At 45.8% G+C, this 24,124-nt stretch overlaps 1 protein-coding gene across 4 annotated transcripts in view; it reads right to left on the bottom strand.

Annotated features, from left to right (window-relative positions):
* Nucleotides 1-24,124, bottom strand: part of FBXL16 (F-box and leucine rich repeat protein 16) — a 153,842-nt gene that overhangs the window by 29,273 nt on the left and 100,445 nt on the right. Inside the window, exon 1 of one of the 4 annotated variants that reach the window (XM_073558619.1) lies at nucleotides 20,334-21,025. The exons of the other annotated variants lie outside the window; for them this stretch is intronic. The gene's annotated coding sequence lies outside the window, so the exon portion shown is untranslated. Of the gene's footprint in view, nucleotides 1-20,333; nucleotides 21,026-24,124 lie in introns of those variants that run through there. 4 annotated transcript variants of the gene reach the window in all.

The following is a 24,124-nucleotide window of genomic DNA, read 5'->3' as shown; positions in this document are numbered from 1 at the left end:
GCAAGCTTCCAGGGCTGCTGAGCGCAGATGGAAAAGATCCCACTCCAATGAGCACTTCATCGCATTCAAACAGTCCCTCACTACTTTCAAGACCACACTTGCCACAGCTAAACAAACCTACTTCTTATCTCTCATATCCTCCCTGTCTCACAACCCTAAACAGTTATTCAACACCTTCAATTCTCTCCTCCGTCCCCCAGCACCTCCTCCCTCCCCACTCATCTCAGCTGAAGACTTTGCCTCATTTTTCAAGCAGAAGATTGATAACATCAGAGACAGTTTAGGTCAACAACCCCCAGAGCCCTTCCCCCCCGACTTCCCAGCCCTCCACCTTCAAAACCAACTTCTCTACCATTACACAAGATCGACTCTCCACTCTACTCTCAAGATCACATCTCACCACCTGTGCACTCGACCCGATCCCATCCCACTTCATACCAAACCTCACCACAGTCTTCATCCCAACCCTAACCCATCTCTTCAACCTATCACTAACAACTGGTGTTTTCCCCTCAAGCTTTAAACATGCCTCCATCACATCTATCCTCAAAAAGCCCTCTCTTGACCCATCCTCTGTATCTAGCTATCGCCCTATATCACTGCTCCCCTACGCCTCCAAGCTACTGGAACAACACGTCTACCTTGAACTGTCCTCCCATCTCTCTTCTTGCTCCCTCTTCGACCGCTTACAATCTGGCTTCCGGTCACACCACTCCACTGAAACTGCCCTTACTAAGGTCACCAATGACCTCTTAACCGCCAAGAGCAAGCGACACTACTCTGTCCTCCTCCTCCTGGACCTGTCGGCTGCCTTTGACACCATCGACCATTCCCTATTATTACAGACCCTCTCATCCCTCGGCATCACAGACTTGGCCCTATCCTGGATCTCATCATACCTAACAGACCGGACATTCAGCGTCTCCCACTCACACACCACCTCCTCACTTCGCCCCCTATCTGTCGGAGTCCCACAAGGTTCAGTCCTAGGGCCCCTGCTGTTCTCTATTTACACCTTTGGCTTGGGACAGCTCATAGAATCTCATGGCTTTCAGTATCACCTCTATGCTGATGACACACAGATCTACATCTCTGGACCAGATATCACCTCCCTACTAACCAGAATCCCTCAATGTCTGTCCACTATTTCATCCTTCTTCTCCGCTAGATTTCTGAAACTCAACATGGACAAAACAGAATTCATCATCTTTCCCCCATTTCACGTGGCCCCCCCTACGAACCTATCAATTACAGTAAATGACTGCCCACTCTCCCCAGTCCCACAAGCTCGCTGTCTCGGAGTAATCCTTGACGCTGATCTCTCCTTCAAACCACATATCCAAGCCCTTTCCAATTCCTGCCGACTTCAACTCAAAAATATTTCACGAATCCGTTCATTCCTCACCCAAGAATCTGCAAAAACCCTAGTCCATGCCCTCATCATCTCTCGCCTTGACTACTGCAACCTCCTGCTCTGTGGCCTCCCCTCTAACACTCTCGCACCCCTCCAATCTATTCTAAACTCTGCTGCCCGACTAATCCACCTGTCCCCCCGCTATTCCCCAGCTTCTCCCCTCTGTCAATCCCTTCACTGGCTCCCCATTGCCCAGAGACTCCAGTACAAAACCCTAACCATGACATACAAAGCCATCCACAACCTGTCTCCTCCATACATCTGTGACCTCGTCTCCCGGTACTTTCCCGCACGCAACCTCCGATCCTCACAAGATCTCCTTCTCCACTCCCCTCTTATCTCCTCTTCCCACAATCGCATACAAGATTTCTCTCGCGCATCACCCCTACTCTGGAACTCTCTACCACAACATGTCAGACTCTCACCTACCATTGAAACCTTCAAAAAGAGCCTGAAGACCGACCTCTTCCGACAAGCCTACAACCTGCAGTAACCACCGATCCACCAAACCACCGCACGACCAGCTCTACCTTCACCTACTGTATCCTCACCCATCCCTTGTAGATTGTGAGCCCTCGCGGGCAGGGTCCTCTCTCCTCCTGTACCAGTTATGACTTGTATTGTTTAAGATTATTGTACTTGCTTTTATGTATACCCCTCCTCACATGTAAAGCGCCATGGAATAAATGGCGCTATAACAATAAATAATAATAATAACAACAGGGGGCAGTATTATAGTAGTTATATTCTTGTACATAGGGGGCAGTATTATAGTAGTTATGTTCTTGTAGATAGGGGCAGTATTATAGTAGTTATATTCCTGTACATAGGAGCAGTATTATAGTAGTTATATTCTTGTACATAGGGGGCAGTATTATAGTAGTTATATTCTTGTACATAGGGAGCAGTATTATAGTAGTTATATTCCTGTACATAGGTGCAGTATTATAGTAGTTATATTCTTGTACATAGTGGGCAGTATTATAGTAGTTATATTCTTGTACATAGGGGCAGTATTATAGTAGTTATATTCTTGTACATAGGGGCAGTATTATAGTAGTTATATTCTTGTACATAGGGGCAGTATTATAGTAGTTATATTCTTGTACATAGGGAGCAGTATTATAGTAGTTATATTCCTGTACATAGGTGCAGTATTATAGTAGTTATATTCTTGTACATAGTGGGCAGTATTATAGTAGTTATATTCTTGTACATAGGGAGCAGTATTATAGTAGTTATATTCTTGTACATAGGGGCAGCATTATAGTAGTTATATTCTTGTACATAGTGGGCAGTATTATAGTAGTTATATTCTTGTACATAGGGAGCAGTATTATAGTAGTTATATTCTTGTACATAGGGGCAGCATTATAGTAGTTATGTTCTTGTACATAGGGGCAGTACCTTGCTATTGGAAGGTGACATTAAGCCGGATTAATAATGTTGAGGTGTCAATAAGAGTATCCATTATTAAGCCTATAGTAGTAAAGGGTTAAATAGACACACACACATTAATTAAAAATTATTTTAATTAAATAATCACACAAAGTTTTTGATAAAATATATTATTCTGCTAATCCAAAAGAATCCCTTGTTGTCCTGTAAAAAAAAAATAAATAAAAAACAATATACATACCTCTCCGCCGTTCAGTCAGGTCCCCTGCTGCAATCCATCACAAGGGGTTAACTAGTTTACAATGGGGACCGGTGCTAATGCTACCGCCCCGCTGTAAACCACTGCCGAATTACCGGTAATGAATGAATCTCTGTGCAGCCTCCCCCGGCTGACCGGAGATGAACTAATAAGCGTGGGAAAGTTTCTTAATTTTTTCCCATGCTCCTGAGTTCACCTCAGGTTAGCCGGGGACTCCGCACAGCCTCATTGACTAGCGCTGACGTCATTGAGGCTGTGCAGAGTCCCCGGCTGACCTGAGGTGACCTCAGGAGCGTGGGAAAAAGTTCAGAAACTTTCCCACGCTTATTACATCATCTCCGGTCAGCCGGGGAGGCTGCACAGAGATAAATTCATTCATTCTGCAGTGGTTTGTAGTGGGGCCCGTGGCATTAGCACTTGTCTCCGTTGTAAACTAGTTAACCCCTTGTGATGGATTGCAGCGGGTGGGACCTGATTGAACGGCGGAGAGGTATGTATATTGTTGGTTTTTTTTTTTTTTTTTTTTTCAGGAGAACAAGGGATTCTGTTGGTTTAGCAGAATAATAAATTTGGAAAATCTTTGTGTGATTATTTCATTAAAATAATTTTTAATTAGTGTGTGTGTGTGGGTGTCTTTTTTAACCCTTTACTATAGGATTAATAATGGAGAGGTGTCTTATTGACACCTCTCCATTATTAACCCGATTTAATGTCACCTTCCAATAGCAAGGTGACATTAACCCATTATTAACCCATTAGCCACCGTTACAGGGCAATGGGAATAGAGAGGCTAAGTGCCAGAAAAGGCACATCTTATAGATGCGCCTTTTCTGGGGTGTTTGGGGGCAGATTATTTTTTTTGGGGGGGGGCAAAAACAATGGTCCCTCTCTAGGCTATTAATATCTGCTCTCACTCACTGGCTTTCCCACTCTGGTGGAGAAAATACTGCGGGAGCCCACACAATTTTATACAACGAATTTACCTGTTAGTTTAACACCTAACATGTCCCAAATTTTACACACAAACCGTAATCTAATTATTAGTCAAAGACATATAAATGATGCTGGATCAAGTAACAAGCGTGTTTGAGTGCCCTGTTGCTGGATCAAGTAACGAGCGTATCTGAGCACCCTGATGCTGGATCAAGTAACGAGCATGTCTGAGCACCCTGATGCTGGATCAAGTAACAAGTACAAGTGTGTCTGAGCACCCTGATGCTCAATAACGTAAGAAGTGTGCCTGAGCACCCTGATCCTGGATCGATTAACCAGTGTGTCTGTGCTCCCTGATGCTGGATCGAGTAACGAGCGTATCTGAGCACCCTGATACTGGATCAAGTAACGAGCGTATCTGAGCACCCTGATGCTGGATCAAGTAAAGAGCGTATCTGAGCACCCTGATGCTGGATCAAGTAACGAGTGTATCTGAGCACCCTGATGCTGGATCAAGTAACGAGTGTATCTGAGCACCCTGATGCTGGATCGAGTAACGAACGTATCTGAGCACCCTGATGCTGGATCGAGTAACGAACGTATCTGAGCACCCTGATGCTGGATCGAGCAACGAGCGTATCTGAGCACCCTGATGCTGGATCAAGTAACAAGCGTATCTGAGCACCCTGATGCTGGATCGAGTAACGAGCGTATCTGAGCGCCCTGATGCTGGATCGAGTAACGAGCGTATCTGAGCGCCCTGATGCTGGATCGAGCAACGAGCGCATCTGAGTACCCTGATGCTGGATCGAGTAAGGAGCGTATCTGAGCGCCCTGATGCTGGATCGAGCAACGAGCGTATCTGAGCACCCTGATGCTGGATTGAGCAATGAGCGCATCTGAGTACCCTGATGCTGGATCGAGTAAGGAGCGTATCTGAGCGCCCTGATGCTGGATCGAGCAACGAGCGTATCTGAGCACCCTGATGCTGGATTGAGCAATGAGCGTATCTGAGCACCCTGATGCTGGATCGAGTAACGAGCGTATCTGAGCGCCCTGATGCTGGATCGAGCAACGAGCGTATCTGAGTACCCTGATGCTGGATCGAGTAAGGAGCGCTTCTGAGCACCCTGATGCTGGATCGATTAACAACTACAAGCGTGTGTGAGCACCCTGATGCTTGATCGAGTAACGCGTGTCTGTGCACCCTGATGCTCGATCGAGTAACGAGTGCGTCAGAGCACCCTGATGCTCGATCGAGTAACGAGTGCGTCTGAGCACCCTGATGCTCGATCGAGTAACGCGCCTGTCTGAGCACCCTGATGCTCGATCGAGTAACGAACGTGTCTGAGCACCCTGACGCGCGATCAAGTGTGTCTGAGTACCTTGATGCTCAATTGAGTAATGAGCACGTCTGAGCACCCTGATGCTTGATCGAATAACGAGTGTGTCTGAGCACCCTGATGCTCGATGCAGTAACGGAGTAATGAGCACGTCGGAGCACCCTGATGCTCGATCGAGTAACGCACGTGTCTGAGCACCCTGTTGCTCGATCCAGTAACGGAGTAATGAGCACGTCTGAGCACCCTGATGCTTGATCGAATAACGAGTGTGTCTGAGCACCCTGATGCTCGATCGAGCAGTGACGAGTACGCTTGCTCATCATTACTAACTATGAAATCTGTCTAATGTTGCCGTTGTAGTTGCAGCATTTACAGCTCTGTCTTTAATGAGCATTTTCACTTTGCGTTATGAGATGTGATGCAGGTCCACACCTGAGTGACTTCCCCTATGACAGCAGACACTTAGGGTAGGTGCACGCGTTCAGTATTAGGTAGCGCTGTGGATGCAGCACATGTCTGGCTGCATCCGAAGTGCTGCCGGCGATTCCGCATGTGTTCATTGAACCGTACGGATTACCGCGTCCTGTATATTGTACGGGTGAGATTTATCGCGTCTCTGCAAGATAAATAGACATGCTGCGGTCTGGAAAGACGCCGCCGCATGTCCGTCTCCGCAGGTGAGCCGAGGGTGCCGGTGCACCCATAGTGGGAATGGGATTTCTTGAACTCCCATCCACTATGCTGTAACAGCGTCCAACCCGCAGCGATTACTGACCGTGGGAACATACCCTCATACATATCGGATTCTAAACAATGTGACTTTACACCAACCTGAAACTGTACAACCTTACTGACTGCCTCCATGAGTCTTAAAGGGAAACTTCTGCTTTTTCTCCATTTCTGCATGGATGGAAGCAGCGATCAGGTGAATGAAGGAATACGGAGTGGTTTTTTTAGATAAATGCCTCTTACGGGCGCTTTTCGTCGTGTTGCAATGAAAGACCATGGCGCTCTGCACTAAGACTGAGCTGACGGTAAAGTGGGCGTGTCTTCCCTGCATGACTGTGAGTGATTTAAAGTGGCAGTACGCATATTTTCTGACCACCTTCCTTTGTATATAACACATACACGGAGCCTTGGGGAGAGATTTGGGAACGCATTTGAAGGCAATTTTCTCAATTTTCCACAGATCCGTTAAAAGCCATAGCGGAAAATGAATTGATATCAATGCTGTGAGCTGATGAGATCGATTAGGATTTTTTTTTTTGATTCGGAGAAATCATCCGGTGATGGTTTACGATCCGTCCGTCCCCAGGAGAGCTCGCTGAGTGAGGCAGCCTTGTAATTAGTCATGTTAAATGAGGAAGACCTGACAGGGGCCGTGTTTTATAGTAATGACACGCTTCCTGCCCGGGGCTGAATGGAGACAAAGCCATTAATGAGAGATGAGGTCATAGTGCGCGGAAAAACCTCTCACGGTGCCACCATCAACTGGCCGGCTGGCGCCTTTCTGATTCCCGCTCTGGAGTAATCGTCAGGGGACTCTACTCACATTCTCCAAGGCTCTTGGTTATTTCTTACAAGGCAGAAGGAGCCCCCTGTCTCCGTACCTGAACCGGACCCCCGTGTCTGACTCCTTTACTCGTCTGAGCATAAGGACACATATAAATAGTCTAGATGGGGATGAGCGCAGTTTAGGCAGGTGCGCCGTGTCCTCATTGGCTATTGGTCGGATGACATCAGGCTGGTGACATCATCAGGAGTCATGAATGGACTTGTTACCCCGGAGGCTCCTAATACAGGACCGCGCAGGTATCAGGGAGCGCAGCACCACCGGCCACTCTGTCACGTTAGTAAAGGCAGATGGCATGGTGCGGGGCTGGAGGTTATACACCGGGGGAAAGATATTATACACCAAGTGTGAGGGGCCGGATGTCATACACCGGAGGGGTGAGGGGCCGGATGTCTCACACACCGGAGGGGCCGGATGTCTTATACCGCAGGGGCAAGGGGCTGGATGTTATACACCGGAGGGGCTGGATGTCATACACCGGAGGGGCCGGATGTCATACACCGGAGGGGCGAGGGGCCGGATGTCTCACACACCGGAGGGGCCGGATGTCTTATACCGGAGGAGCAAGGGGCTGGATGTTATACACCGGAGGGGCCGGATGTCATACACCGGAGGGGCCGGATGTCTTTTACTGGAGGGGCAAGGGGCCAGATGTCACACACCGGAGGGGTGAGGGGCCGGATGTCTCACACACCAGAGGGGCCGGATGTCTTATACCGGAGGGGCAAGGGGCTGGATGTTATACACCGGAGGGGCCGGATGTCTTTTACTGGAGGAGCAAGGGGCCAGATGTCACACACCGGAGGGGTGAGGGGCCGGATGTCATACACTGGAGGGGCGAGGGGTTGGATGTCATACACCGGAGGTGTTGGATGTCATACACCGGAGGGGCCGGATGTCATACACCGGAGGGGCTGGATGTCATACATCGGAGGGGCCGGATGTCATACATCGGAGGGGCCGGATGTCATACACCAGAGGGGCCGGATGTCATACACCAGAGGGGCCGGATGTCATACACCGGAGGGGCGAGGGGCCGGATGTCATACACCGGAGGGGCGAGGGGCCGGATGTCATACACCGGAGGGATTGGATTTCATACACCAGAGGGGCCGGATGTCTTACACCGGAGGGGCCGGATGTCATACACCGGAGGGGTGAGGGGCCGGATGTCATACACTGGAGGTGTTGGATGTCATACACCGGAGGGGCCGGATGTCATACACCGGAGGGGTTGGATTTCATACATCGGAGGGGCCGGATGTCATACACCAGAGGTGCCGGATGTCATACACCGGAGGGGCGAGGGGCCGGATGTCATACACCGGAGGGATTGGATTTCATACACCAGAGGGGCCGGATGTCTTACACCGGAGGGGCCGGATGTCATACACCGGAGGGGCCGGATGTCATAACCGGAGGGGACGGATGTCATACACCGGAGGGGCCGGATGTCATACACCGGAGGGGCCGGATGTCATACACCAGAGGGGTCGGATGTCATACACCAGAGGGGCTGGATGTCATACATCGGAAGGGTTGGATGTCATACAACGGAGGGGCAGGATGTCATACACCAGAGGGGCCGGATGACATACACCGGAGGGGCGAGGGGCCGGATGTCATACACCGGAGGGATTGGATTTCATACACCGGAGGGGTTGGATGTCATACACCGGAGGGGTTGGATGTCATACACCGGAGGGGTTGGATGTCATACACCGGAGGGGCCGGATGTCATACACCGGAGGGGCCGGATGTCATACACCGGAGGGGCCGGATGTCATACACCGGAGGGGCCGGATGTCATACACCGGAGGGGCCGGATGTCATACACCGGAGGGGTTGGATGTCATACACCGGAGGGGCCGGTTGTCATACACCGGAGGAGTTGGATTTCATACACCGGAGGGGCCGGATGTCATACACCGGAGGGGCCGGATGTCATACACCGGAGGGGTCGGATGTCTTACACCGGAGGGGCCGGATGTCATACACCGGAGGGGCGCGGGGCCGGATGTCATACACCGGAGGGGCGAGGGGCCGGATGTCATACACCAAAGGGGCTGGATGTTATACACTGGAGACTGTCATACTTGGAGCAGATAGGTTGCCGCACTTGTAGGCAGCTGGTCAGACCGGACGGTGATGTCACTTCTGTAGGTCAGGCAGTGACTGGAGGCTGATTTTATTATGACAGCAGTATATTCGTTGTCACACTCACTATAAAAGTGCACAGATGATTGACAGGTCAGTATGTCCTATACATGACACTGTCAGAACAGGTTTAACAGGAAAAAAATGTATTTTTACAGTGTCCGTTTGCACTGGGTACAGAAAGTATTCAGACCCCTTTATAATTTTTTCCCTCTTTGTTTCATTGCAGCCATTTGGTAAATTCAGAAAAGTTCATTTTTTTTTTCATTAATGTACACTCTGCACCCCATCTTGACTGAAAAAAACAGAAATGTAGAAATTTTTGCACATTTATTAAAAATAAAAAACCTGAAATATCCCATGGTCATAAGTATTCAGCCCCTTTGCTCAGACACTCATATATAAGTCACATGCTGTCCATTTCCTTGTGATCCTCCTTGAGATGGGTCTACTCCTTCATTGGAGTCCACCTGTGTTTAGTTAATCTGATAGGACTTGATTTGTAAAGGCGCACACCTGTCTATATAAGACCTCACAGCTCACAGTGCATGTCAGATCAAATGAGAATCATGAGGTCAAAGGAACTGCCAAGGAGCTCAGAGACAGAATTGTGGCAAGGCACAGATCTGGCCAAGGTTACAAAAGAATTTCTGCAGTACTCAAGGTTCCTAAGAGCACAGTGGCCTCCATAATCCTTCAATGGAAGAAGTTTGGGACCACCAGAGGTCTTCCTAAATCTGGCCGTCCAGCCAAACTGAACAATCATGGGAAAAGAGTCTTGGTGAGAGAGATAAAGAACCCCAAGATCACTGTGGCTGAGCTCCACAGATGCAGTAGGGAGATGGGAGAAAGTTCCACAAAGTCAACTATCACTGCAGCCCTCCACCAGTCGGGCCTTTATGGCAGAGTGGCCCGACGGAAGTCTCTCCTCAGTGCAAGACATATGAAAGAATGCATAGAGTTTGCTAAAAAACACATGAAGGACTCCCAGACTATGAAAAATAAGATTCTCTGGTCTGATGAGATGAAGATAGAACTTTTTGGTGATAATTCTAAGCAGTATGTGTGGATAAAACCAGGCACTGCTCATCGCCTGCCCAACACAATCCCAACAGTGAAACATGGTGGTGGCAGCATCATGCTATGGGGGTGTTTTTCAGCTGCAGGGACAGGACGACTGGTTGAAATTGAAGGAAACATGAATGCGGCTAAATACAGAGATATCCTGGATGAAAACCTCTTCCAGAGTGCTCTGGACCTCAGACTTGGCCGAAGGTTCACCTTCCAACAAGACAATGACCCTAAGCACACAGCTAAAATAACAAAGGAGTGGCTTCAGAACAACTCTGTGACTATTCTTGACTGGCCCAGCCAGAGCCCTGACCTAAACCCAATTGAGCATCTCTGGAGTGACCTGAAAATGGCTGTCCACCAACGTTCACCATCCAACCTGACGGAACTGGAGAGGATCTGCAAGGAATTGTTAACAATTCCGAAAAGAGGGAAGAATAGAAAGCATTTAAGGAAACCAGGATGGATGAACACAGAACTTAAGCACATGCTAAAAAGGAAGCAAAAAATGTTTATAAAATGGAAAGAAGGTGGCATATCTAAAGAAGAATATAATGCTGTCTGCAGAACCTGCAAGGCACAAATCAGATTATCTAAAGCTGAAAATGAATTGAGGCTTGCAAGAGATGTCAAAAGCAATAATAAAGGATTTTGGGGATATGTCAAAAGTAAAAGAAAAGTCAAAAGTCAAAGATGCTATAGGATTTTTACAGGATGAAAATGATGAAATGGTAAGACAGGATGTTGAGAAGGCTGAACTTTTAAATTCCTATTTTGCATCTGTTTTCTCTCAGAAAGGAAATGTAACATCAACTGTTATTCACTGTCCTATTAAGGGAATAGAAGAATCCAGGATATCTATAAACAGAAAGATAGTGAGGAAACACTTAGCTAACCTAAATGTATTCAAGTCTCCAGGTCCAGATGAATTACACCCCAGAGTACTGAAGGAGATAGCAGAAGAAATTTTTGAACCCCTCTCCATAATCTTTGAAAATTCTTGGAGAACAGGAGAAGTGCCAGAAGACTGGAGAAGAGCAAATGTTGTTCCTATCTTCAAAAAGGGGAAGAAGGTGGACCCAGGCAACTATAGGCCGGTGAGTCTGACTTCTATACCAGGAAAGATCTTTGAACAAATTATTAAACAACATGTATGTCAGTACCTGGATAAGAATGAAATGATTAAACAGAGTCAGCATGGGTTTGTAACTAATAAGTCATGTCAGACTAATTTAATTTCCTTCTATGATGGTATTACTGATTGGGTGGATCAAGGAAATGCTGTAGATATAGTATATCTTGACTTCAGCAAAGCATTTGACAAAGTCTCTCATACAATCCTTATTGAAAAAATGACTAAGTATGGAATGGACAAGGCAACTGTTAGGTGGATTCATAACTGGCTTAGTGATCGGACCCAAAGAGTGGTCGTAAATGGCTGCACATCCAGTTGGAAGAATGTCTCAAGTGGGGTACCACAGGGCTCTGTCCTGGGCCCTGTATTGTTCAACATCTTTATCAACGATTTAGATGAAGGAATTGAGGGTAAACTGATTAAATTTGCTGATGACACAAAGCTAGGAGGGATAGCTAATACTAGAGAAGAGAGAGAGAGGATTCAAAAAGATTTAAATAAACTGGAGAAGTGGGCAGCAACTAACAGAATGGTTTTTAACAGGGAGAAATGCAAAGTACTACATCTGGGCAATAAAAATGAAAAAAGCATATATAGAATGGGAGGAATAGGGCTAAGTGACAGCACATGTGAAAAAGACTTGGGTATACTAATAGATCACAGACTGAATATGAGTCAACAGTGTGATGCAGCAGCAAAAAAGGCAAATGCAATTCTAGGATGTATTAACAGAAGCATACAGTCTAGATCACGTGAAGTCATTATTTCCCTCTACTCCTCTTTGGTCAGACCTCATCTGGAATATTGTGTCCAATTTTGGGCACCACATTTTAAAAAAGACATCAACAAACTGGAGCAAGTTCAGAAAAGAGCGACCAGAATGGTGACCGGTCTGCAAACCCTGTCTTATGAGGAAAGGTTGCAGGATTTGGGAATGTTTAGTTTGCAAAAGAGAAGACTGAGAGGAGACTTAATAGCTGTCTACAAATATCTAAAGGGCTGTCACATTGTAGAAGGATCAACTTTATTCTCATTTGCACAAGGAAAGACTAGAAGCAATGGGATGAAGCTGAATGGGAGGAGACACAGATTAGATATTATAAAAAACTTTTTGACAGTTAGAGTGATCAATGAGTGGAACAGGCTGCCACGAGAAGTGGTGAGTTCTCCTTCAATGGAAGTCTTCAAACAGAGGCTGGACAGACATCTAACTGGGATGATTTAGCGAATCCTGCTTTGAGCAGGGGGTTGGACCAGATGGCCCAGGAGGTCCCTTCCAACTCTACGATTCTATGATTCTATGAATGACCAAGGATCCCCAAATCCAGGGGTGAAAAACTTGTGGCGTCATTCCCAAGAAGACTCATGGCTGTACAAGTTCAAAAGGTGCTCCTACTTAATACTGAGCAAAGGGGCTGAATACTTATGACCATGTGAGATTTCATTTTTTCTTTTCTAATAAATTTGCAAAAATTTCAACATTTTGTTTTTTCTATCAAAAAATGAACTGTTCTGAATTTACAAAATGGCTCCAATGAAAAAAAGAGTGAAAAATGTAAAGGGATCTGAATTCCGTACTCCGTACCCACTGTATCTGTGTATCGGGAGGAGATCGGGGTCCCTGTATCTGTGTATCGGGAGGAGATCGGGGTCCCTGTTTCTGTGTATCGGGAGGAGATCGGGGTCCCTGTATCTGTGTATCGGGAGGAGATCGGGGTCCCTGTATCTGTGTATCGGGAGGAGATCGGGGTCCCTGTATCTGTGTATCGGGAGGAGATCGGTGTCCCTGTATCTGTGTATCAGGAGTTGATCGGGGTCCCTGTATCTGTGTATTAGGAGGAGATCGGGGTCCCTGTATCTGTGTATCAGGAGGAGATCGGGGTCCCTGTATCTGTGTATCAGGAGGAGATCGGGGTCCCTGTATCTGTGTATTAGGAGATCGGGGTCCCTGTATCTGTGTATCAGGAGGAGATCGGGGTCCCTGTATCTGTGTATCAGGAGGAGATCGGGGTCCCTGTATCTGTGTATCAGGAGGAGATCGGGGTCCCTGTATCTGTGTATTAGGAGGAGATCGGGGTCCCTGTATCTGTGTATTAGGAGGAGATCGGGGTCCCTGTATCTGTGTATTGGGAGGAGATTGGTGTCCCTGTATCTGTGTATCAGGAGGAGATCGGGGTCCCTGTATCTGTGTATTAGGAGATCGGGGTCCCGGTATTTCTGTAGTAGGAGCAGATAAAGAGTTGAGCTTTCTGTATATTAGGAATATGACTATAGTAGTTGTAGTACGTGCGGCTTCTTTGTATTACAGTTATTTGTAATGTTTGTATAGAAAGAATTGGAAGTATGAGGAACTAATGAAAGCTTTATGAGGGTGTGAGATCTGTGTATAACACAATACGGAGATACTGGGGTAAATAGGATTAAAGAGGTGAAAGATCTGAGTAACAGAGAAAGTACAAGAAGTCAGTGTATAAAGGTACGTACAGTCATGGCCAAAAGTTTAGAGAATTACAAAAATAGTAATTTTTACAAAGTCTACTGCTTCATTTTTTCTAATGGCAATTTGCATATACTCCAGAATGTTATAAAGAGTGATCAGCTTAACAGCAATTACTTGCAAAGTCAATATTTGCCTAGAAAATGAACTTTATCCCCCAAAACACATTTCAACATCATTGCAGCCCTGCCTTAAAAGAACCAGCTAACATCGTTTCAGTGATTGCTCCATTAACACAGGTGTGGGTGTTGATGAGGACAGAGCTGGAGATCAATCTGTCATGATTAAGTAAGAATGACACCACTGGACACTTTAAAAGGAGGCTGGTGCTTGGCATCATTGTTTCTCTTCTGTTAGCCATGGTTATCTCTAAAGAAACACGTGCAGTCATCATTGCACTGCACAAAAATGGCCTAACAGGGAAGAGTATCGCAGCTAGAAAGATTGCACCTCAGTCAACAATCTATCGCATCATCAAAAACTTCAAGGAGAGAGGTTCCCTTGTTGCCAAAAAGGCTCCAGGGCGCCCAAGAAAGACCAGCAAGCGCCAGGACCATCTCTTAAAAGTGTTTCAGCTGCGGGATCGGGATACCAGCAGTGCAGAGCTTGCTCAGGAATGGCAGCAGGCAGGTGTGAGTGCATCTGCACGCACTGTGAGGCGGAGACTCTTGGAGCAAGGCCTGGTCTCAAGGAGGGCAGCAAAGAAGCCACTTCTCTCCAGGAAAAACATCATGGACAGACTGATATTCTGCAAGAGGTACAGGGAGTGGACTGCTGAGAACTGGGGTAAAGTCATTTTCTCTGATGAATCCCCTTTTCGATTGGGACATCTGGAAAACGGCTTGTTCGGAGAAGACCAGGTGAGCGCTACCACCAGTCTTGTCTCATGCCAACTGTCAAGCATCCTGAAACCATTCATGTGTGGGGTGGCTTCTCAGCCAAGGGAATGGGCTCTCTCTCAGTCTTGCCTAAAAACACAGCCATGAATAAAGAATGGTACCAGAATGTCCTCCAAGAGCAACTTCTCCCAACCGTCCAAGAGCAGTTTGGCGATCAACAATGCCTTTTTCAACACGATGGAGCACCTTGCCATAAAGCAAAGGTGATAACTAAATGGCTCAGGGAACAAAACATAGAGATTTTGGGACCATGGCCTGGAAACTCTCCAGATCTTAATCCCATTGAGAACTTGTGGTCAATCATCAAGAGACGGGTGGACAAACAAAAACCTTCAAATTCAGACAAAATAAAAGCATTGATTTTGCAAGAATGGACTGCTATCAGTCAGGATTTGATCCAGAAGTTGATTGAGAGCATGCCAGGGAGAATTGCTGAGGTCCTGAAGAAGAAGGGTCAACACTGCAAATATTGACTTGCTGCATTAACTCATTCTAACTGTCAATATAACCTTTGGTTACTCATAATATGATTGCAATTATATTTCTGTATGTGTAAAAAACATCTGACAAACACACATAAAAACCAGAGGCCAGCAGATCATGTGAAAATATAATATTTGTGTCATTCTCAAAACTTTTGGCCATGACTGTGTGTGACCTGTGTATATGAACAATGTGATAGATGTGTATTATTAGATGTACGATGAAGAGATGAGTGGCCTGGATATTAAAAAAAAATATTTCTATTATTGATAATGGATTTCTTGTGTATAAGAACTAAATCCAAGGTCATTAGAAACAGGGACTGGGGTATACGGTGTCTGACATAAAGGCGTACTGTATATAAAAGGTCTCTGCATTAGACGTATGTAAATGGTCTGTATATACAGTCACAATCAGAATTATTCATCCTTCCATGACCAGTGCCTTTAGTGCTTAGTAGAGCACCTCTGGCTGTTATGACCTGCTGCTTCTCTAGCTACTATGACCTGCTGCTTCTCTGTCAGTTATGACCTGCTGCTCCTCTGGCTGCTATGACCTGCTGCTCCTCTGGCTGCTATGACCTGCTGCTTCTCTGGCTGCTATGACCTGCTGGTCCTCTGGCTACTATGACCTGCTGCTCCTCTGGCTGTTATGACCTGCTGCTCCTCTGGCTGTTATGACCTTCTGCTCCTCTGGATGCTATGACCTGCTGCTCCTCTGGCTGCTATGACCTGCTGCTCCTCTGGCTGTTATGACCTGCTGCTTCTCTGGCTGCTATGACCTGCTGCTTCTCTGGCTACTATGACCTGATGCTCCTGGCTGTTATGACCCGCTGCTTCTCTGGCTGCTATGACCTTCTAGCCCTCTGGCTGCTATGACCTGCTGCTTCTCTGGCTACTATGACCTGCTGCTCCTCTGGCTGCTATGACCTGCTGCTTCTCTGGCAGTTATGACCTGCTGCTTCTCTGGCAGTTATGACCTGATGCTCCTCTGGCTGCTATGACCTATAGCTCCTTTGGGTGCTATGACCTGCTGCTCCTTTGGCTGCTATGACCTGTTGCTCCTCTGGCTGCTATGACCTGCTGCTCCTCTGGCTATTATGACCTGCTGCTCCTCTGGCTGTTATGACCTGCTGCTCCTCTTGCGCTATGACCTTCTGCTCCTCTGGTAATTATGACCTTCTGCTGCTCTGGATGCTATGACCTGCTGCTCCACTGGCTGCTACGACCTGCTGCTCATTTGGCTGCTATGACCTGCTGCTCATCTGGCTGCTATGACCTGCTGCTCATCTGGCTGCTATGACCTGCTACTCCTCTGGCAGTTATGACTTGCTGCTCCTCTGGCTGTTATGATCTGCTGCTCATCTGGCTGCTATGACCTGCTGCTACTTTGGCTGTTATGACCTGCTGCTCCTCTGGCAGTTATGACTTGCTGCCCCTCTGGCAGTTATGACTGGCTGCCCCTCTGGCAGTTATGACTGGCTGCCCCTCTGGCAGTTATGACTGGCTGCCCCTCTGGCAGTTATGACTGGCTGCCCCTCTGGCAGTTATGACTTGCTGCCCCTCTGGCAGTTATGACCATCTGCAGACGGGATGCATAGCCAGACACTGACTTCTGCTAGCGATTTTGAAAAATCTTAGGCCATTCATGATTTGCCTCACGTCACTATGAACATGTGCACTATTACTACAGGCAGAAAAAAAGCTACGTAAAATATGTGATTTTCTGTGAACAGAACGTAATGTTTTCGTGTTTGCTGCGGCCGCCTTCTTCACCTCCCACCAAAGACTTTCAATTGAGTTCCAGCCAGGCAACTGTGCCGGCTGCTCCAGAATCTTCTAGGTCTACATCGGAAGCCAGGCTGTGGCGGACTGTGAATTATGGCTGTGATCATTCTCCTGCTGAAGCTCCGATGACGCCTGAGTTGCAGCTTCCTCACAGAAGGGAGGAGGTTTTTCTCTAGGATTTTCATGAATCTATCTCACCATCCACATGCTGCAGGTTTCCAGCCACAGAAAATCACCAAGTCACTGCTAAGCTTCACTTTAGGAGACACAGAGCCACCACCATGCTTCACTGTACACAACACAGAGCCCCCACCATACTTCATTGTGGACGCCACTGCTATGCTTCACTGTTGAAATCACTAACTACTGCCGACATCACTGAGCCACCACCAAGTTTCACTGTAGATTAACCCGAGCCACTACCATGCTTCACTGTAGGCATCACCGAGTCCAAGCCATGCTTACCTCTAGGCATCACCAAGCCCTACCATGCTTCCCTGTAGTCATTATTAAGCCACCGCCAAACATAACTGTAGGCATCACCAAGCCACTGCCAAGTTTCCACTGTAGGCATCACTGAGTACCTGCCACCCTCCACTGTAGACATCACTAAGCCACCACCATATTTCACTGTAGATATCACTGATCCGCCTCCATGTTTCACTGTGGATATCCTCAAAGCCAACACCATGCTTCACTGTAGTTATCACTGAGTCACCACCATGCTTCACTGTGTGTATCACCAAGCCACCGCCATGCTTTCCTATGGAAATCACCGAGCCCTCATCATGCTTCACTGTAGACATCACTGATCCCCTGCCATGCTTCACTGTACATATTACCAAGCCACTGCCATGCTTCACTGAAGACACCACCGAGTCCCCACTATGCTTCACTATAGGCATCTACGCTATCCTCCATGCTCACTTTTCAGTGTATACGTCGTCATCCTGACATACAGTGGATTTATAGGCCCTTAAAGTTCATTTCTCAACAGAACAAAATCCCAGAACTTTTTGTGACTTATTTATATGACTTTGAACAAAATGGAGGCAACTTTTCTTGTACTAATGGCTCAGTAGAGGTGATGACGTAGCGTTCGAGCATGGAGAACTTCAGAATAGTGAAAAAATGGAAACAACATTTTTCAAAAGATTTTAATTTCCTCAGTTTGGAGCATGAGCCACATGCAGAAATCCTGGCACTGTGATCACTGAGGTTATTAATGGTCGTCCGAGGAAGGTTCGGCTGCGGAATGCACTTGGATATATCAGGATCAGCTGCTGGCAGCTCCTGTGTAGTCACTGACCAATAATGTCCATATGTGCTCGATGGGAGACAAGTCCGGAGATGCTGCAGCCGTGGGAGCAAGGTTAAGTTGTGCAGCCTGCTCACAGTAGCACGGGGGACATGCGGTCTGATGTTGTGTTGAAAAATGTCTTTTGGGACATTTTGGAGACATGAATCCACCACCACATCCATGTAACGCAGAGCTATTAATGCAACTGGAATGGAGACTTGAGTTGTCTAGCTACCATGCAATATACCACCACACACCATAATCCTGGGAGTAGGATGTTTCTTCATGAAGGCCATTTCTTAGCTTAGCCTATGTGGTCTCCAGATGGACACTGGAGGCTGGAATGGAGGTCTATCCTCTTCAGTGATGAGTCTGGCTATCATCTTAGATGCAATGATATCCAGAGTTTGGTCTGGAGACCCCATAGGCAATGACAGGAAGAGGCCTTCACGAGGGAACATCACTCTAGTCCTACTCCTGGAATTATGGTGTGACACCAGACACCATAATCCTGGGAGTAGGATGTTTCTTCGTGAAGGCCATTTCTTGGCTTAGCCTATGTGGTCTCCAGATGGACACTGGAGGCTGGAATGGAGGTCTATCCTCTTCAGTGATGGGTCCAGCTATTATCTTAGAGGCAATGGTACCCCAGATTTTGGTCTGGAGACACCATGGGCAATGACTGGAAGACGTGGCATATTGTACGGTAGCAGAACCCCTCTAGTCTTCATCCCAGGTACATTAACAGCTTAGCGTTACATTGATTTGATGGTAGAACCAGAGGTGCGGCCACTTCTCCAAAGTGTCCCAGGAGCCGTTCTTCAACATTATGTCGGGACGCATGTTGCTCGTGTTACTATGAAGAGTTTCTGTGGCCTAAACGTGCTGCTACGTACTGCAGCGTCTCCTGACTTGTCTCCCATTGAGCACATCTGGGACATAATTGGTCGGTGATTTCACCGGAGCTGCCGGCCGTGTCTCCTGATGATTTGCCCAAGTGCATTCAGCGGCAGGATCTTCCTCAGATAACCATTAACGACCTCAGTGATAGCCACCGAGGCTGAAAGTGTCGGGATTTCTACACAAGGCTGCTTCACGGGACAGAGGAAATCCAGAGGTTTGGAAGATTTGGTTTCCATTCTTTCTCGACTTGCAGATCGGTAACGTCTCCGTCCTCGGGATTTCCATCGTTCCACCACTTTTCCTTTCTGGTGGTGTAACTTCAATGTTCAGGAGTGTGTAAAAACATTGTAAAAGGTCTCTGTATCAGGAATAGCCGAGCGTCCTCTGTATAAGGTTGGTCATAGGAAATACTAGGAGTCGGTAGGTGGCCTTCATGTAAGAACAGGGTAAGAGGCCTCTGCATTAGGAACCGACGAGTGCAGAAGATACTAAAAGCAGGTGCCTTGTGTATAAGAATATGTTATGAGGTCTCTGTATTAGGAGTAGGCGGGCAATCTGTATATAAGACGGCAGTGGGAGGCTTCTGTATTAGGATGTGACTCACCTGTGTATAAAATGACAAGGCTAGGGTATGATGTCTCTGTATACTCTGTATACAGAGTAGGCGAGTGGCCTGTGTATTAGGAGCAGGAAAGAGCCTATTGCATTAAGAACAGGTACGTAGTTGGTTTATTAGATGACAATGGGAGGCATCAGTAACAGGTAGGTGGCCTGTATATAAGAAGGTAAGCAGTCTCTGTATTAGGAGGTGGACGACCTTATGTAAGTATGGATAAGGTAAGAGGTCTCTGTATTAGGAGCAGATGGTGGCCCGTGTATAAGAGCAGGGTGGGATGTCTCAGTATTAGGCTCGGTGAGGGTCCTGTGTATAAGAGCAGGGTGGGATGCCTCAGTATTAGGCTCGGTCAGGGTGGGCTGCCTCAGTATTAGGCTCGGTCAGGGTGGGCTGTGTCAGTATTAGGCTCGGTGAGGGTGGGCTGCCTCAGTATTAGGCTCGGTCAGGGTGGGCTGTGTCAGTATTAGGCTCGGTGAGGGTGGGCTGCCTCAGTATTAGGCTCGGTCAGGGTCCCCTCCCTCCCCGGCTGACATGGCTCCTCCGCAGCCCCTGCACCGTCTCTTACCTCGGGCCGCTCCTCGGCTCAGGGCATCGCTGCCTCCAGGACGCTGCGGGTCCTCACAGGTGACGATCTGCCGCCGCTGACAGCTCCGCGCTCCCGGCCCTGGGGAGGAGGAGGAGGAGGAGGAGGACGGGGCTCGGGGTCTCCTCCGGGTCCAAGGCTTCTGCAAAACCCAAATGTCCGGACTAAACCATCAGCGGCCGCAGAAGCGGGTGACTCCGGCGTCTGCCATCCCGGCACAATCCCGGGGGCTCCTCGGCTCAGTCCGGGGCAGCCATTCACCCTGAGGAGGGAGCGGGGAGACGGCTGCAGGTGCCACACCAAACCCGGGAGGAGGCAGAGACACGGAGATAAAGCTCCAAGGAAAAGCCCGAAACGCCCGAGAACTCCCCACCCCAGGCGGCACACACAGGGTGTCACACGGCTCCGAGGCGGCACACACAGGGTGTCACACGGCTCCGAGGCGGCACACACAGGGTGTCACACGCTGTTAAAGAGACATCAGCATTATTATCAATAAATCATGACTGCTCGCCTCCTCCCCGGCCGTCTACACCCTCCTCCTCCTCTCCACAGTCACCGTCCCCTCCTCTCTGGGGCCGGACGGAGCCCGTGACATGATGAGCTCTGCTATCCCTGCTCCATAGGTGGCGGCTGCTCCTCCTCTCACCAGGATACAGCCACAACCTGCATCTCCCCAGCACAAGCAGCATCCAAGATGGCGGCAGGGAGGGACCACAGACACCAGAGGGGGCAGCACTGTCCATGGGCCCGACCGAGGGTCCCCTCTACACCCAGCATATGGCTCCTAACCACATCTACATAATGGCAGTATTATAGTAGTTATATTCTTGTATATAGGAGCAGTATTATAGTAGTTATATTCTTGTACATAGGGGGCAGTATTATAGTAGTTATATTCTTGTACATAGGGGCAGTATTATAGTAGTTTTATTCTTGTATATAGGAGGCAGTATTATAGTAGTTATATTCTTGTACATAGGGGCAGTATTATAGTAGTTATATTCTTGTACATAGGGGCAGTATTATAGTAGCTATATTCTTGTACATAGGGGCAGTATTATAGTAGTTATATTCTTGTACATAGGAGGCAGTATTATAGTAGTTATATTCTTGTACATAGGAGCAGTATTATAGTAGTTATATTCTTGTACATAGGAGGCAGTATTATAGTAGTTATATTCTTGTACATAGGAGGCAGTATTATAGTAGTTATATTCTTGTACATAGGGGGCAGTATTATAGTAGTTATATTCTTGTACATAGGAGCAGTATTATAGTAGTTATATTCTTGTACATAGGGGCAGTATTATAGTAGTTATATTCTTGTACATAGGGGAAGTATTATAGTAGTTATATTCTTGTACATAGGAGCAGTATTATAGTAGTTATATTCTTGTACATAGGAGCAGTATTATAGTAGTTATATTCTTGTACATAGGAGGCAGTATTATAGTAGTTATATTCTTGTACATAGGAGGCAGTATTATAGTAGTTATATTCTTGTACATAGGGGGCAGTATTATAGTAGTTATATTCTTGTACATAGGAGCAGTATTATAGTAGTTATATTCTTGTACATAGGGGGCAGTATTATAGTAGTTATATTCTTGTACATAGGGGGCAGTATTATAGTAGTTATATTCTTGTACATAGGGGGCAGTATTATAGTAGTTATATTCTTGTACATAGGGGCAGTATTATAGTAGTTATATTCTTGTACATAGGGGGCAGTATTATAGTAGTTATATTCTTGTACATAGGGGGCAGTATTATAGTAGTTATATTCTTGTACATAGGAGCAGTATTATAGTAGTTATATTCTTGTACATAGGGGGCAGTATTATAGTAGTTATATTCTTGTACATAGGGGCAGTATTATAGTAGTTATATTCTTGTACATAGGAGCAGTATTATAGTAGTTATATTCTTGTACATAGGAGCAGTATTATAGTAGTTATATTCTTGTACATAGGGGCAGTATTATAGTAGTTATATTCTTGTACATAGGGGGCAGTATTATAGTAGTTATATTCTTGTACATAGGGGCAGTATTATAGTAGTTATATTCTTGTACATAGGGGCAGTATTATAGTAGTTATATTCTTGTACATAGGGGGCAGTATTATAGTAGTTATATTCTTGTACATAGGAGCAGTATTATAGTAGTTATATTCTTGTACATAGGAGCAGTATTATAGTAGTTATATTCTTGTACATAGGGGGCAGTATTATAGTAGTTATATTCTTGTACATAGGGGCAGTATTATAGTAGTTATATTCTTGTACATAGGGGCAGTATTATAGTAGTTATATTCTTGTACATAGGGGCAGTATTATAGTAGTTATATTCTTGTACATAGGGGGCAGTATTATAGTAGTTATATTCTTGTACATAGGGGCAGTATTATAGTAGTTATATTCTTGTACATAGGGGCAGTATTATAGTAGTTATATTCTTGTACATAGGGGGCAGTATTATAGTAGTTATATTCTTGTACATAGGGGCAGTATTATAGTAGTTATATTCTTGTACATAGGGGGCAGTATTATAGTAGTTATATTCTTGTACATAGGGGGCAGTATTATAGTAGTTATATTCTTGTACATAGGGGCAGTATTATAGTAGTTATATTCTTGTACATAGGGGCAGTATTATAGTAGTTATATTCTTGTACATTGGGGCAGTATTATAGTAGTTATATTCTTGTACATAGGGGCAGTATTATATTAGTTATATTCTTGTACATAGGGGCAGTATTATAGTAGTTATATTCTTGTACATAGGGGCAGTATTATAGTAGTTATATTCTTGTACATAGGGGCAGTATTATATTAGTTATATTCTTGTACATAGGGGCAGTATTATAGTAGTTATATTCTTGTACATAGGGGCAGTATTATAGTAGTTATATTCTTGTACATAGGGGCAGTATTATAGTAGTTATATTCTTGTACATAGGAGCAGTATTATAGTAGTTATATTCTTGTACATAGGGGCAGTATTATAGTAGTTATATTCTTGCACATAGGAGCAGTATTATAGTAGTTATATTCTTGTACATAGGGGGCAGTATTATAGTAGTTATATTCTTGTACATAGGAGCAGTATTATAGTAGTTATATTCTTGTACATAGGGGGCAGTATTATAGTAGTTATATTCTTGTATATAGGGGCAGTATTATAGTAGTTATATTCTTGTACATAGGAGGCAGTATTATAGTAGTTATATTCTTGTACATAGGGGGCAGTATTATATTAGTTATATTCTTGTACATAGGAGCAGTATTATAGTAGTTATATTCTTGTACATAGGGGCAGTATTATAGTAGTTATATTCTTGTACATAGGGGGCAGTATTATAGTAGTTATATTGTTGTACATAGGAGCAGTATTATAGTAGTTATATTCTTGTACATAGGGGGCAGTATTATAGTAGTTATATTGTTGTACATAGGAGCAGTATTATAGTAGTTATATTCTTGTACATAGGGGGCAGTATTATAGTAGTTATATTCTTGTATATAGGAGCAGTATTATAGTAGTTATATTCTTGTACATAGGAGGCAGTATTATAGTAGTTATATTCTTGTACATAGGGGGCAGTATTATATTAGTTATATTCTTGTATATAGGGGGCAGTATTATAGTAGTTATATTCTTGTATATAGGAGCAGTATTATAGTAGTTATATTCTTGTACATAGGAGGCAGTATTATAGTAGTTATATTCTTGTACATAGGGGGCAGTATTATATTAGTTATATTCTTGT

Source organism: Dendrobates tinctorius, unplaced genomic scaffold, assembly GCF_039654945.1.
Source record: "Dendrobates tinctorius isolate UK_male_01 unplaced genomic scaffold, ASM3965494v1 ptg000257l, whole genome shotgun sequence".
Classification (NCBI taxonomy): domain Eukaryota; kingdom Metazoa; phylum Chordata; class Amphibia; order Anura; family Dendrobatidae; genus Dendrobates; species Dendrobates tinctorius.
Note: the sequence above shows the minus strand (reverse complement) of the source record. Positions and strands in the feature narration are given on the sequence as shown.